At 35.6% G+C, this 16,800-nt stretch overlaps 1 protein-coding gene and 1 long non-coding RNA gene across 2 annotated transcripts in view; one reads left to right on the top strand and one right to left on the bottom strand.

The window, feature by feature from the left end:
* The window catches only part of CCDC178 (coiled-coil domain containing 178), a 173,297-nt gene that overhangs the window by 37,774 nt on the left and 118,723 nt on the right, over positions 1 to 16,800 (bottom strand). The gene's annotated exons all lie outside the window — the stretch shown is intronic.
* LOC137851804 (uncharacterized) lies at positions 5,542 to 12,351 on the top strand. The gene is made up of 3 exons (XR_011093487.1): positions 5,542 to 5,640; positions 8,783 to 8,857; positions 10,565 to 12,351. It is a non-coding gene; the product is annotated as an uncharacterized lncRNA (long non-coding RNA).

The following is a 16,800-nucleotide window of genomic DNA, read 5'->3' as shown; positions in this document are numbered from 1 at the left end:
TATTTGTTGTGTACTTCAATGGCACTCTCAATTTAAAAGATTGAGCACCGCTTACTACATGAAACTGAATATATGCATTTTTAAATGGCACTTAGACATGAGTGGCTTAAATGTGGTAAAAAAGGCTTACACATTCCCAATATAAGTTACAAATTCAAACATTCAGGCATGAAAATCTTTTCCCTAAGTTGTTTTCAAGCTTCATCCTTTTTTCTGCAATAACTAAAGCAAAGCCACAGTAGCTGCAGCCATTTGCATCTAAGGAAGAGATGTTTTGCTTTGGTGATATAGTTAATGAGTCTAAAAATATTCAGTATAATAATTCTGTCAAAGCCCCCACAGTCTCCTCAATGAGCAGAAGCCTGCAGGATTCCAATGGGGAGCCAAGTAATGAGCTCTCAGCATTCGCTCCCACACCGTCCAGACGAAATATACTCGGGCCTCGACGGTTCCACATCATTAGCAACATGAAACAAAGACACATGCTTGACTTTAATAAGCGACTAAAGTTGCTGGCTTATTAGGCTGTCACTGCACATAAACTCTATTTCAGTGTGACAAAACAGTTCCCTGCAAACAAAAAAAAAGGATTAAAAAAAAAAAAAAAAAGAAAGAAAGGAGGGGAGCACTTTTGCAAACAGAGGTTGGTGTGATTTAATGTGGTAAGTGATTGAATGGATTTGAACGAAGGCACATGGGAAGTGATGGGTTTCTGACACCGACTCTCACGGGCACGCTGCAGACTGCAGTTTCACTGCTGGAAACGATGGTTACGGTGGGCTGCAGTGATCAGACTATAGGCATATGTGACTGAGTTTTAGTTGATATTCCTGCAAGACAGGAAGTGAAGAAGCTTATTTCCCACTGGGAAAAGGTTCAGGCATGATTAACTTGGGCATGACCAAATAGGTCAATGATATGACAATGAGTGTCTAGCACAACAATTAAGTGGGAAAATGTGTGTGATTTGTTTCTTCTTGTTCTTCACATACCAATAATGCATTAGCAAGGATTCATTTAATCTCTTTCATTATATAAAAATTGATAGCAACACTGTGTGGTAGCCTTAATTTGAATATATTCCATTAAATTATATTTATCACTTCAGCAACATAGTCACCTGATGAACACTCTTCAGTGTTTAAACTTTAATGATTGATCTACAGGACTACTGAGGAGTTTTTTAAATCTTAATTTTTGCTACAATTATACCTATATACAGAGAAGAAAATATAATATTAACATTTAAAGAAAGTTGAGCTTTGATTTTAAGAAAACTTAAGCATTAGAGATGTGCAGGGAAAAATCCTCTTGTGCCATAAGCTTCTTCCCAAGTTCAACATTCCCCTTTTTCATTTGAGGGTGACACTGATATTTCTGTTTTGTTGTTGTTGTTTTAATTTTTATTATTATAAATTATTTAATTGTTGTTATTGTTTCATATGAAGAACTGGTGAAAGAAATTAACAGAGGGGTTTGCTTATGCCAGAAGAAATCACCAGCAGGTGGCTATGCCACTCATCTGAAGGTGGAAGGATCAAACTCAGGTTCTCTGTTATGTTTTAAATCAGAGCAGAATTGGATATTTTCATGCATTATAGAGTCAGTAGTATAGCTTAAACAGAAGCAAATGAGAAAAATCTATACATATGTATTCAGTTGTCTGGACTTAAAAAATCCATATAGGTTATTTGAGATGGATGCTAAAGTCCCAGTCTGCACTGGGTTTAAGGAACACAGTACAAGTAGAAATTCTTATAAGACCCTATGTGCCTGTTATAGCTTCTAATAAAGTCCTACAAATAATTCAGTTCAAAAAAACTGCCATGTTTTCAAGGAAAAAATAAATTCTTAACCAGCTATGCTCAGCTTTTAAAAATATTTATTTTATCCAGAACACTTTTCACAAATGTCACTCACTTTCTGAGCTAATTCTCAGACCCTTTTGCCAGTGGTAACATGCCTTCAGGAGGGAGACACATTAAAAACATTACTGACATTTTTATGCACACAATGGTAGGGATATTTAGGAGAATAATGTATTGACTAAAGTGTAAAAAAGATCTATAATTAGTGGGAGTTGTATAATAGGAGCTTCACTGTTGATTCAATAATTTGCTGCATCACAATTTCCATGGGAGAAAAAAAAAAAAAAAAAAAGTTTATCATTTGAAAATGTGAATTTTAACCTAAAAGCAGTGGTTAATCGTGTTTTTTATAAAACAGGAAGTGCAAGGAACCCAGAAAATGAAGAGAAGCAATGAGTTGGTCTTCCAAATTAATCTCTTATCAATACCTAACAAGAAGAAATAATACATAAATAACAATGAGAGGGTACATTATAGCAAAAAATACAACCACTTGCTAATTTCAGACATGATCGTAGGATACTAACAGTTGGCAGTATGTGCAAAAATCAGCCACGATGCTCAGAAACTAATTCTGGAAACTTAGTCAGGCCCAGCTGGCTAATTACTGGATATTTACCAATATCAGCACAGCCACAGAGTTTACGTGACTATGGGAACATAGCTCTGAAGTGCTGCAATGTGTGTAGAGAGGACACACATCAAGCTCTCCGTCATTCCATACAACAGTCCCAACTGCCTGCCTTTCCCTAGAAGGCTGGTAACATGGACAAGACAGCCAATCCACCAAGAGCTTTCCCAGATACATAGAAAAAGATGGACTGAAATGCCTATGTGAACCTTGAAAATTCTTAGCTCTGCGAGTGCTAGCATGTGCTGCTACCCACTTCTGACCAACATACAGCTTCGTAGTCAGATGCAACCAGCATACAGCAAATACAACAGATACAAGTAAAGCAAATATAATTTAAAGAAATTTTAAAACTTCTAAGAGGATATTATATGGAGAAGCTTCCAGGTATGTAGTTATTCCATATTATATGGAAGCTTTCAGGTATGTAGTTATTCAGCTCTTGTCTAGACACAGCTAGTAAATACTAAACACCAATACTGTCAGAATTACCACTGCAAGTTCAATAGAGCATGAAGCTGACCTAGGAAGGCTAGGTATGCTCATATGTTTATTTTAATCATGTCTGACATTTTTTTCTAACTGATATTGTTCATTTAGAATACTTGAAAAGTTCCTATAACTTGTATAGCAAGTTAAATGAATACTTGAAAAAAAAAAGGAAAAAAATAATTTTCCTTCAGCAATAATACACTCACAATCCATAACTAACAGGAAGACAAACAATCCATATTTGGCACAAAATACTGAAACTGTCTTTATACCCTGGTTCCCAGTTGATTTAAACCTTCATTAGAAAATATATAACTGTTAGTGCAGAACAATAGAAATATCCAGTGTAATAAGAGTAAATTATATATGAATGAGAGCCAGACACCCTTTGACACACTGCTGATAAAACCCCTGGCTTCAGGCATACTACTGAATTGGAAACTCTGTTGGGGTAGCACCCCATACAGAATAATGTGAGAAGAAAATCATATTGTAATAAATTTATCTTAGTGACAATTTTATGCACCATTCACTACTGTTAATTTAATAAAATACCCTTGCAGGGTATCTGCCCAATGTGTCCCAGATTGCATGTTTAAATACCAGACTTAAGGCAGCAGCTGGACTTCACTGCACTGATTATCAGCTACTGAATTGTGGCTGACAGTACTTTTAATGATCATGGGCAATACTTTAGAAAATTACAGCATTCTAGCTTTAATTCTAAACTGGAACTGTCTCATCGTTTAATTCTGGAAGGAAATTATGGCTGCAGGAATCTGGGTTTCACACAGAGGTTCAGAGTAGCTAAAGATCTTTCAAGTACCAGAGAAATTCTCCTATGGCTTGTTTGCTATACTTTGATCACCTTGCATCTAAGTAGAAGAAAATGTGTGATGAAGGAAAGGGGAACTGATTTTATCTTATATACTTTGAGTTAGTTTCTTTAATTAACACTTCACGTTCCTATGTGTTCCTGTACAGGTATGTTAGAATTGTGACTGTTTAAAACATTTTTGTAAGGAGATACAGGCTTAATTTCTTTGTGGTCTCTGTTGTTCATCACAACCTTTCCTGTATAGGAATAAAATATGTTCACAAAATATTGGCTAAGGAAATTAAAGACAATCCCTTCCACAGGATGCTCCACATGGCAGAGGGAGAAATTAAGCATCCTAAGCCTTTTTTGCCTCCCCATAATAAAATACAATAAATTAAAAAATAAAAATAAAAAATTGCACATTGAAATATTTGTTGGGAATAGCATCTTCAAAAGGTAGAAAGTAATGTCTAATCCCTTAATGAACATCAACATATTAGCACGAAAGCAAGCTGGTTACCTGCAATCTACCTGTGTCTCTCTGATTTGCTGTCTGATACAAAGGTTGTTGTTGCTGCCTGTGTTCTTAGTACATTGAATAAACAGTGCATACACACTGGCATTGGGGATTATGTACACTGCAAGACCTTTAGAGAATTTAAAAGGTACGCCTATCTTAGCTACTCTAGAGTTTCTGAACATTTACAAAAACTGTTATTACTTAACTAGCTGGGAGGCAGGCAGACTATATTTAAAGAGTTAAGCACACATATAAAACATCAGATTTTACATTGCTTAGGGAAGCTACTAAAGTAGATTGAGCTCTCATTGAATGAAAAATTGTTTTTTAAAAAATCCATGTATCAATGGCATCACATAGTACAATCTAAGGCAAGATGAAGCTCAGTTAGCTATTCATGAAAAAAATACTTCCACCTTTAATTCTTCCCCCAAAGTCTTGGAAAAATCTAAGAAACTTCCAGAAGTGTTCATTCTTGCCCAAATAAATTTATAGTCCCTGATCATTCAATAGCATAATTTTTTGAGTACGAGTTTTGGGAACAACATTGGCAGGTTGATGATTTAATGTAAAAAATCCAAAAGCATATGTAAAACTGAAGTTGTCAGAGGCTTTTGACACATGAAAAGGTTACCATGCATCAGCTGCTCTGCTGCTGTGTCACTTAGTTGCTGTGCATTCTTTTACTCTGTAACGAGTGCTCAACACAAGGTAATTTAAGGCATGCACAGAAATACTACGGTGTTGTTTAAAAGGCTATATAGACTTATCAAGAGCATCACAAGACATGGTATTTATGTCTCTAGTTAAATAGTTTGCATATCTGCATAAATTCTCTCAATCTATCTGTATTGTAAGTGCATCCACATCTGACTGGAAAATCACTTATCCCTCACTCACAGTATGATAATTTACTATACTTCTGGTACATGGTACTATTTGCTGAACTGTGCACACAGGCACTTACCATTGTGTGGCTGATGGACAATAACTTGTTCGTGTGTCAAAAATCAGGTCTACTTTATCCTTGAGGAAACTTGTATATGGTAGTCTGCCATTAAAGCTTGTAATTTTGTTCTGAGTTATGTTAGTGTGACAAAATATTTCAGCTCCAAACGTGATAATGATGTACTCATATCGAAAGTCTTGTTATTTAGCCTGTTAAGTGGATCTTGTGAAATGTGTTCCTCTTTCTATATTTTGCACATATATTTGCAGAGCAGAGAAACAAACTCTCTCCAGCTGGGCAGATCATTTAACATCTACACTATGAAGGACACGATCTGGATCTGCAGGATCTGGATCTAAGGTAAGCATTCAGCTCTCAGGTAAGCATTCAGCTCTCACTGATGGAGACTGGAAGCAGATATAAGGAGGTAGCTCTAGTAGAACCCCCAAATTGCTATGGTGAGCTGAGACCAGCTATAAGAATAAACTCTGCTTTCTTCTTGCTTTTACTTAGTCTTAAAAGCAGAGACAGAGGAAAATGCATAGAATAAGACTCAGAATTCCTGGAATCAAATCTGTTTTAACATGGATCCTGGGTACTGTTTTCTCCTATAAGTATGTCCATCCTCAGTATGGATAGGTTTATAAAGGGGACTGAGTAAACTAAAGAAAAGGAGTGAACAACTTCAATAAAGATTGTAATTCTGTCTGTAGAAAGGCCTTTACTCTTAAAAATGCATGTAAAGTTTTAGATGGCTACATCCCTGCAGTGAAGCTGTTACAATTTGGGGTAGGAGCAGAGAAGCTGAGCCTTGCTCTCACAGTTTTGTTGAGACTAAGTCCTTATTATTGCAAGGCCCAGAAATACTAGTATTTAGATAGGTCAAATGTATGATTCTGGTACATCCCTAACTGAATTTTCTGGTTGAAAGCCATTATGCTAGCATGCATGTTCACACTGCTTCCTGAGTTCCTCCTTCATAAAATTTGATAGAAAAATCAGACGACAGGAAAAAAAAAAAAAAAAGGTTCCTCAACAGGCTTCATTTGGTGTCTGTATACAGGGAGATCAAGGTCCTAACTAAACAGAAGATACTCATCTCCTATGTTGGGCAATGCCTGAAAATCCTAGGAAGAGACAAATATTGGCATGGGCTCCTCTATGACATATTGCACCCAAAAATTTCCTTCTGATGTGAGAGACAGAGTTTATCTGATACTAAAAGATCCTACAAAAAAAAGAGTCTCTACTCTTTGATCCTAGTGATGCGAAGAGGAAACATTTTCTGAAAACACTGTTCTGGACTTGATACAGAAAGCTAACCTTTCTACAATATTTTGTTATTTATATTCTTCACCATAAAAGGAACATTAATTTGTTATGGTAAGCAACAAAAATGTGCATCTGGCAGTTATTAGAGATAGACAGAGGAACATTTAAAATTTCACTTCTCCACCAAAATAAGTCTTCTAAAATTTCATTTAACTGCCAGATTTTTTTATTTTTTTATTTTTCCAGGAAACTATTTCCGGAAGCAATTTCTGTTTTCTCATTAAATATGGATAATTTCTGAAATTTTCATAATCTCTACTGTTTCTTAAATTAATTATGAGTTAGTACATTGCATGATAACATTAACAGGGACAGACCATATTTAATATGACAACATATTTTAAATATAACATTGCAATATATTGTGTAAGTCACAATATGTCTTTCATACAATGAATAAGAAAAATGTCAACATTTCAAAGTAGATGAATGGCTTTGCATTTTTTCTTTCACAGGAAATTTAGAGTGTTTTTTTTTCTTTTCAATATAATGTTAATATTTTTAAAAATACTGCAACTTCCTGCTTCTAGCCAAGTTTAGTAGATGATAATTTAGATTTTCATGGCATAATAGTATATACTTTTCTCATTAATACAGTACACTAGACAAAACTATCAGGTGCATAAATATTTAATACTATCCCATGCGAAATTCCTCATTAAGCTCAGTTATACATGCTGGTACAAGAGGATTCAATTTCTATTCCCAAACAAGGGGCTTGGTAAAATACAAAACACTGATGAACCTGATGTTGAGTATAAAGGATAAGGGACAGTGTGAATAAAAACTTAAGGACATATCATTAATGTATCAATTTGAAGTCTTGCTTCAGTGGACTAGATAATGAAGAAAAAGTACAGTTGTCCACTATAAGAGAAGAAAAACACAAGTTCCAACTTGAGGAGAGAGATTTCTTTGCCAATATAACTGAAATGTTCAGGCTGCATCTTTTGAATGACATGTAGCTATCACACAGCTCATATGCATCTCTCTTGCCTGAACTATAATCAAGATGAGGGCAATGCTGAGCTAGAAATTGTAGATGGCCAAACATGAGGAGCAATACAACAAGGACTGCAGAGGTAAATGTTAGGTTGTCTGGGGACCCATTGACCAATTTGACCAGAGCTACTCTGAAATGGAAAGGTGGGAACATGGTGATCTTCATGCTCTGTAGCTTGCAGACATACTTTAGCGTAAGTTTAAGGATTGCTATGGCATGAAAGACTGGCCATCTCTGCATTAGGAGGAGGATCTCCTCTAGGAGAAAAAAAAAGATTAAGATACATAGTCTTCACTCTTTATGAAGGCATGGTAATTAGAGATCAACTAATACTTACAGTATCATCACCATCTCAATCAAGGAGTTGAACCGGTGGAGTGAAGATGCAAGAAGGTGAAGTGACTATTGACAATACTAATTTCTATAAGCTGAAAAATAAATATAAAGAATTGTGCTCTGACTCCTCTTTTAATTGTAATGTCGTGGAAGCTCCCCAATTTAGGCAAGGTGTTTGTAATAAGTAAACAATAGTACCATTTCTTCCTAATTATGCTTTCTAAGAAAACCTAGTTACACAAGCCACTCGTAAAGATATTAAGATTTTCTGTCTAAAATTAAAATTGTTCTGAATTTATGTAAAGTTCTATCCTCAAATAAATGCTTCTGATGATGTGAAGATTCAGAAAATGCTTCAACAGCAATAACTGGGATGGACGCTGTGTTATAATAATTTGGATACACTTGACTAATGCAGTTATTCGCAATGAGGTTGGCACAGTGCCCAAAGCGTTGAGCAAACAAATACAGCAAGACATTCAGTTTAGAGCCTTCCAATGCTGCAATGAGATCTTTGTTTGGTCCAGGGGTATAGTGGACACTATAGTGTACACTATAATCAAAAACTGCTAAAATATATTTATATTTCTTTGTTAAATTCACCAGTATGTTTTATATAAAAAATGCTGGTGAGGCACAAGCATTTTTAATCAAATTAGTATGCAACATAAGGCAGCTGTGTATTCAAATGGGTTTTTAAGCAATTTGGTTGTTTTCTTTATAATAACAGGAAAGAACATTTTGATTTTGAAGGTGACAGAGGCAATATTACCAGAATTAAACAATCTGAATTAGCTTTTTCATGAAATGTAATATGTTTTATGCTTTTAGATGGGATGCTCCACTGCTTTCAGATGAGCCTTTCACTGTCACAGTCAATGGCCAGGAACAGAATAAGCTCTGGAGGTAGGATTATCCTCAAATTTAATTTTTTTAGAAGGAGCTAATGGCAAATGTTTCTAGCAAACTTTAGGTGCATCTATGTTATAACTAGAGAACCAAGACAGGATATTAAAAGAATAGGTAAGTATGAAATTAGTAAACAAAGTTTGAAATTTTGATTATCTTGAATTTGATGCTTGAAATAAATATAATCTCTAGAAAGCTAATATATATATAAAACATTATACAGTATATACATGTACTTTAGTTTTCAGAAGCACAAAGGAAGAAAGTAATAGTAATCATTTACATGTATGATATAGTGCAAAAGGAACATATCTTAAAAAACTTTTCTATATTAACTCGTGGAGTATGATAGAGATATCTGCAGGGAGTGAATGTAAATGTATGTTCGTTATACCTCAGGATGAGGAAGTTTTCTTCTGTTCTATAAAATTGTAGTTTGAATCAGAGACACAAAAGGAACTACCTCACTACTTCACATGTAAAAAATAATTATCTGGAAAATAACGTGGTGATTCATATCATTCATTGACTTTGGAATCAAGTGTTCTGAGCATACAAATAAAAAGTATGTTTTGTTGTTGTTGTTTGTTTGTTTGTTTGTTTGTTTTTCAAGTGTTGTTAACAATGGTTGTTTAGCAAATCAGATTAGGTTCTGTCTAACTGACCCTTCATCACAAGCCCCCTAAATCCCCCAGGGGGTTTTCAAATGTGCCAATCCCTCCTTTAGAGAAGCCCACACAGAAGTATCTGTGTGTGCCTACAGAGCACATCTGGTGTGCCTAAGACCTTGGAGTAGTGAATGATTAGAGCTCCACCTTTCTATACACTTCCTGACATTTTCTGCAGTAGAATGAAAACCTGGGGACAGAATTATCAGTAGGATGGGATTCTTTTCAGCACTGTTTTAAAGTAACTAGTCTGAATTTGGACTGAAATGATAGAGTATTCACAGACAAGATTTAAAAAATACTCTTCGTTTATGAACCTCTTCTTGAGTGCTAGCTACCATTCGTCTGCCCTGAATCTTCACTGGGCTTGTGGCAGACATGCCCACTGAAGGCTATGTATGAGGTATAAATTCCTTGGGAAGGTGGTTCCCTTCCGCAGGATTCTGCAAAGAATTTAAAAACTTTGCAAAGAGTAGCAGCAGCTCATAGATCTAAAAGTATGTTTTGCAAGATATACAGATTTACTGAAATCAACGTGCTCATGGTCACAGAATAATCCTTTGTGAAAATCTTATTTTAGACTATGTAGCCTTGAATTTTCAATTTCTTTTTTATTTATTTTTTTATTATTATATTATTATTATTTTTAAATACCGTGCATAACTGCCATCTATGCCTGCCATACAATGCCATATAACATCAGAGAGACATTAAGCGACTAAAAGCTTGGTTGTGTCGCATTCTTCCTGGGAGTAGCCCAGAAAGGAGTTCTGGTGGGATTCTGGTATGCAGAGAAAAAAATAAATAATCAAAGGCTACTGTGGGAAGTGCTGGAAAAGGAGACTGCTTGGGTGAATGTCAAAAAATAGTCATTATTTCAGTGGATCAGATACAAAAGGAATTTTTTGCAAGACTGTGTAGAGCAGATACAGCATATGTTCTGTCCATAAAAAGACAACAGAGGAAGATATAAATACAAGATGAAATTTCAAGAAGGGATTTTTTTCTTGCGGTCATTGTTGCTGTCTTTATACAGTTATTTGGAAACATTAGAATGGGAGAAACACATTTGGAACCAATTAGAGGAAGCAAGTGAGACCACAGAGGAATCAACGCTGCATCTCAATAGAAGAACAAGAGGAAAAACTCTTGTATGATCTGGTGGTACATCAACATGCAAATCAGATTGCTACCGTTTAAAATGATGCTTGGGCTTCTCTCTGTCCAATATGGTGTGTTTAGCCAATTTACTCTCATCAGCTGAAGAAAACTAAGCATGCATCCCTGACATCAGAAAGGTAAGTACCATCTATGTTGCCACCCACATAATTAAATGAATAAATAAATAAATAAATTTTGAAGGCAACCTTTGAAATACAGTCAAAAAGCTTCATAAGGCAACCAACAGATAATTATTAAATAGCTTTTCCTATAATTTTATAATCCCCAGGAATTAAGTTAAAGATATAGCTAATATAGGATCTGTAATCACATGGGAATAGAGGTAGAGCATCCAGCAATATGTCAAGACAGAATTATTCAGAAAACTTCAGGCCATTAGTGTTAGCCAGGATTCTTTTGCAAGAATATTACTGGAAATAATGGTATGGGACAAGATTACAAGACATTTAGAGATGGGTGATTTAGTTAAGGGCAGACAGCATATATTCACTAAAGGTAAATTATGTTTGACAAATTAGCTTGAATCTGATTATTTTAATGTTCTGTGGGTGAAAGAACGAATTAGTATCTCCAATTTATCTGATTCTCAAAACTGTATTTGATATTTGACATGAAAGAGACCAAGTTTACAAAAGGAGAATTACAGGCAGTTATTCAAATAGAATGAAAATTATCTCAGGAAAATGAAAGAGTCTGTCAATTAACAATAACACTTCAGGTGGAAAAACGTATACAATCAGCAGTCAATAAGCACCACTTTACTTGACCTATTACACAAATTGCACTGAAATCAATGTCAAGAGTGGCTAGATATAGAGGTAAGATGTATTAAGACTAACAATATTACACTGGGTTACTGGGAAGTGGATAGTAAAGCTACATCAACACAGTTTATCTCTGAAAATTAAAACAGTTCTGATGCTTTTTCATAATGTAACTCCTCATTCCCACCTCCTTCTTTTTTTTTTTCTCATTTATTTTCAATTAGTCATTTATTCTTCTATTCAGCAAATCCTTTTTAGAACCTGTGAATATGTTTATTTGTTTTTTTTAATAGTGATAGATAATTTTAAAATATTTACACGATGAATTTATTGCAACAGATCCCCAAATGTGGATTTATCTGTAGTGATCTAGAATGAATCATATCCAAGAGCATGAATGAATCTGCTACAGCTGCTCCCTAGAGAAGAGGATTTCTAGCCTAGGCCATTGTTAAATTTCTGTCTTTGGCTTGTGGCATCACAGTCACAACAAATAATCACAGTCCAATATTACAAGCATCTTTCATTTATTTTTATAAGTGAGACACATAAAGAGATCTTTGCATCTTCTTCCAGAATCGATATGTACTATGGAATTACGGTTTTTGAAAGTACTTGGTATGTCAAATTGAAAAATTCTGCCAACAGTGTTCAATGGAAAAGGCAATATAAATGCTAAAAAAGACATGTGACAGTATGTGGTGTTTCAGCTCCATGGCAGTGTGAAAAAGTATTGGCCAGGGCCAATACAAGGTGGCTCTCTTGTTTGACGGATGCCCAGCTGTGTTCCCTTCCTTCTTGTCTTGCACGGGGGACATGCATGTGTGCAACTTGGCAAAACCATCATGTAAAGTGCAGATGTGGCTGCAGGTTAACTGGGTTTTGCCAGTTTAGTTTTCTGCCATACCAGTTCTCTAAGCTGGTGCTCAAAGCAGGCACACAACCAAAATGAGGGAGGATCCAGACTGCAGCTGCAATGATTTAGATTTGCTGATGTTGTTATGATTGTCCACAGGACATAGGAGCATGCACAAAAACTGAAAAAAAAACATTACCCAGAAGAAAGCAGAAAGCTAGCTGAAGGTGCAAATTGCCATAAAATTGAAGCGCAAATAGAGTAAACATGGTCTTTTATTTACAATTATCATTATTTGTGTCTGGTTTTTCTTTTTTGGATATTCCAAATTAGAGCTCATACTTACAGACTTAACCTGATATCAGACAAGAACAATTTTAAAGAGCTTTTAAAGAACTTTGATTACTCTTTACTGAAGAGGGAGTGACATTACAAACCAGACATTTGGGATGGTTAAACAAGAGTTCCAGTCTCCCACCACATACATCGACACTGTAACCAGAAAATAAGGAAAAAGCTTCTTTTTATACTACATAGCCTGGGTAGGATCAGGAATGCCAGAAATAGGCATGACTTCCAGTGATGGCTGGCAGCTTAGGAACTTCCCCAACATGCAGTAATGTAGGGGGACAAAAGCCTGAACCCTGAAAATCATGGGGGACTACACTCTACTTGCAGGATTATTTCAGGGTTAAGGGTTCTCAAGAATTGGAAGACTCACATTCACATTCTCACTGTCTCATTTACAGCAGCGATTTGAAAGATGTCAGTAGCAGGCCCAGCCCTGAGACCTACATCATTCTGGGATTTCTTCCTTCAGCATCACTGATGAAACTGCCTCTTTTAGCATAATTTACTCAAAATTTCTTGTAGACCATGGTTCTGCTGTTAGACAGATATCTTAATGACTATTTCATCCTTTTTGTCTCCTCCAAAACTAATTATTCACAGTGTGTGAGTACAGTGAGAAACTGAGACAGATTTAGCCAAGGATAATTTGTAACCTGGTCATTCAGGCAAGTGTTCTTGGGAAAGGAGGGAATTTTATTTCCAATCATTTTGTCAGGATACTTGAACCTGGGAGGATACTAAGCATCTGAATTATTGACATTTAAGTGAGGAAGTACTTATCTCCCTTTATGAAAAAATATCAAATGCCCTTTCTGCTTGAACCCATTTATTTCCAAATATTTTTCATTTTTAATCAAGCTAAACTGTTTTTTTTTTCCCTCTGGCATTTCTGTTTCCCTTGTCCCAAATTCTAAAAATCTTAGTTTAAATTACTCTGAATAAGATTTTTAAAATCCTTCATATTAATTTCTAACTAAAAATTTATGTGCACAGCTCTGCTCTACCAATTGGTGGTACAATCCGTCAGGTTATAAAAGACTTTTATCTTATAATCTTACATTCCAGTCTCTTCAACAGTTTTGATTTTTGTCTTTGTTGTGGTTTTTTTTTTTTTTTTTTTACTTGTAAATAATTAGTTAATGAAAGCGATACAGCTGATTTGTTAATACTGTGTAGACATTTTAGACACATAAAGTGAAGACATTTTAACCTCACAGATACCATCATTAGCAACTACTTCTAAATTTCCCAAGCAAGCAGAAATAAAGCCCCTAGCACTGTAAATAATTGCAAGTGACAAAGCCTGATAAAACTGAGGGGACATTTGACTTACTGTCACTAGGAGATGGTAGAGGAATCATGACATCATAAGTCCCTCATTCTTTTCAGACATTGTTTTGCTGACAGGAATCAATGTTAGTCATATTAGTAATTTTATATTTTTCATCTATGGATCCATTCTAGCTGTCCTCTGCTTAAAGCCTTTACTGTTCTTGGGAGACATTAGTACTTGGGTACTTTGGCATATCTCTCTAGAACAGGCTTTCACTGCTGAACATTAGAGATACAATTGCAGCAATTTTGTTCTTTATATCTGTGATTTCATATTCTGTTGGCTTACCACAATTTTAAAATAATTCTTACAAGATTTTAGTAGCCAATTTTCTACATAGGTAAGAACAACACTGTCAGGAAATGGTTGGTTGGGAGATTGTAACTCAGTGAACTCCTTTCTGTTTTTATATTTTTTCCTCTTGTTTATTTCAGGAATTTTCATCTAAATGATGAGGAGGCACATATGATTAAAAATGTGCACCCCAGCTTGTTAATGGAATGCTTTCCAAGAGCTAGTGCTTAGTTTCCTTGTTATTTTTAAGAGAAAACCCAGTTTCCGACATTCACTGCAAATCACTACATAGAGTGATTTCTTTTAATCTCAGCATTAGCAGTTTCAGGGCACTGCTGGGTCAGGAGAACGAGACACCTGCTCTTATGTTCCCTTCTCAATTCCATTGTTACATGCAGTGGTAGGTGGTAAAATATTGAACGGGATAGTTTGTGTGCTTAGCATGCCCAGGTGGCCAAGAAGGCCAATGGTATCCCAAACTGCATCAGAAATAGCAGGACGAGGGATATACATGGCATTGATGACATTGTCCCTCAAATATTGTGTTCAGTTTGGGGCCCTTCACTGCCATAAGGATGTTGAGTTGTGCAAGCGAGTGCAGAGAAAAGCAATGAATCTGGTGAAGGGACAAGAAAACAAGATGTATGAGGAGCAGATGGGGGAATTGGGGTTGTTTAGTCTGGAGAAAAGGAGACTGAGGAGAGACCTCATTGCTCTCTACAATACCTGAAATGAGGTTGCAGAGAGGTGAGTACTAAGGGACATGGTTTAGTGATGGTACTCAATAGGCCAGGTTGATGGTTGGACTTAATCAGCTTGAAAGTCTCTTCCAACCTAGATGAAAATCTCTATGTTTCTGTGATTCCACAGATGTTGCTTATGTATAGTGTTGTGCTATTCAAACCTTGCACAAGGTGCAGAAGCCATCCATTCTTTTGCTCTGATGTGAAGCTAAACAGCTTTTAACAATCAATAGTGATAATATTATCACCCAAAGTTCCATTATTTATACTATGAAGGTGTATCACTCTGAAGAGGTGAATGAATGCCAGAACTGATTCATAGATGACATTTACCAAAAGAGTTTAATCCATGTAGTTAGTCTTTGTTGTGAGATATCTGTTTTTCATAAGATCTCAATCCTTGTTTTCTTAATACTAACAAGACCTTCAAACAAATCCATATTAGGCTATTCTCTCTGTCTTTATGGAAATGACTGATTTGGAAAGCTAATGGAATTCATACCATGCATTAGTTTCTTTCTACACCGTGTTTCAAAGAATCAAGTGATTCTGCTTCCTCACTTCAAATTTCTATTTAAGCATTCTCTTATTTCTTAAGTTAATATTAGAATTAGTCATTAACATGTCTGGTCGCCACAGCGCTGTCTCTTTTCATAGTATTTCTTATTGCCTGCATATGAGAAGGCACTTCTACCAGCTTTACTCACGAGATGGGATATTATCTATATGGACTCACTTGAACATAATAAGATTGCTGACAAACCAACAGTTCCTTTGAGATGGTTGCTTATGTACAATCACATTCTGCACATGAACTTCTACTTGTATGAATCTTCTAGAAAATAAATTATTCAATTACCATAAATTGTAAAGTGGATATAGGATTGGAGCTGGCCAGTACCTTATTGGATTTCTTTTTGCATTCTGAATTGAAATACGATGGACATTTTTTTTTTTGTTTTCCAGTTAATTGGTTGGCTTGTTTGTTTTGTGTGTGTGAAACAAAAAGCTTGGAATATACATATGTTTATTTATTTATTTTTCAGAAATACAAACATAATATTTCTATGATGAAATATGTTCCCTGAGATTCCTGATGGACACAAGGATCTTAACAGTTTCATAATTGATCTAGACTTGAGGGAAGTAATGAAAACTGAGAAGAATAATGATTGTTAGAACAAAAAGTTGTTATGATTTCTTGACTTCCAATCTCTATGACAATTTAAAGGACTCATGGCATACAAGTCTTTCTGAACTGTCTTTAAGCCTGTCAGGCAGACTTCTGTTCTCATATACTGTGTCTGCCACAACTTGCCTCACTGGGACAAGCTTTTCTGGGAGTCACCCAAACTGCGAAGAGAGGTTTGACTAAAAATAGATGCAAACTGGTTGCCTCAGCAACATAGGCTCCAGCCATTAAAGCTCTTGCTCCTGTAAAGGTCCTGGAGCCATACCTTCATGTGACTGGTTCAGAGTTCACATAAATGCATGTGAAAGCTCACCACAACCAGTCAGTTGAGATTTTTTTTTTTTTCCCTAGCTAGTACTGGTTGAGCCCATTCCTGCTGATTAATGTTATTTTCATTCTTTCTGAGTGGAAAGGTTTAAGAAGGTGTGATACGAAATTTCTACCAGTTTCTAGAATAACAGTTTGCATTAACAGGCCACATTAATATTATATGCTAAACTATTAAGAATTTTTTATTTTTTCAAATAAAAGCATGGAAAATGTAAGTGTAATAAGAC

This window comes from Anas acuta, chromosome 2 (assembly GCF_963932015.1).
Source record: "Anas acuta chromosome 2, bAnaAcu1.1, whole genome shotgun sequence".
In the NCBI taxonomy this organism is placed as follows: Eukaryota; Metazoa; Chordata; class Aves; order Anseriformes; family Anatidae; genus Anas; species Anas acuta.
Note: the sequence above shows the minus strand (reverse complement) of the source record. Positions and strands in the feature narration are given on the sequence as shown.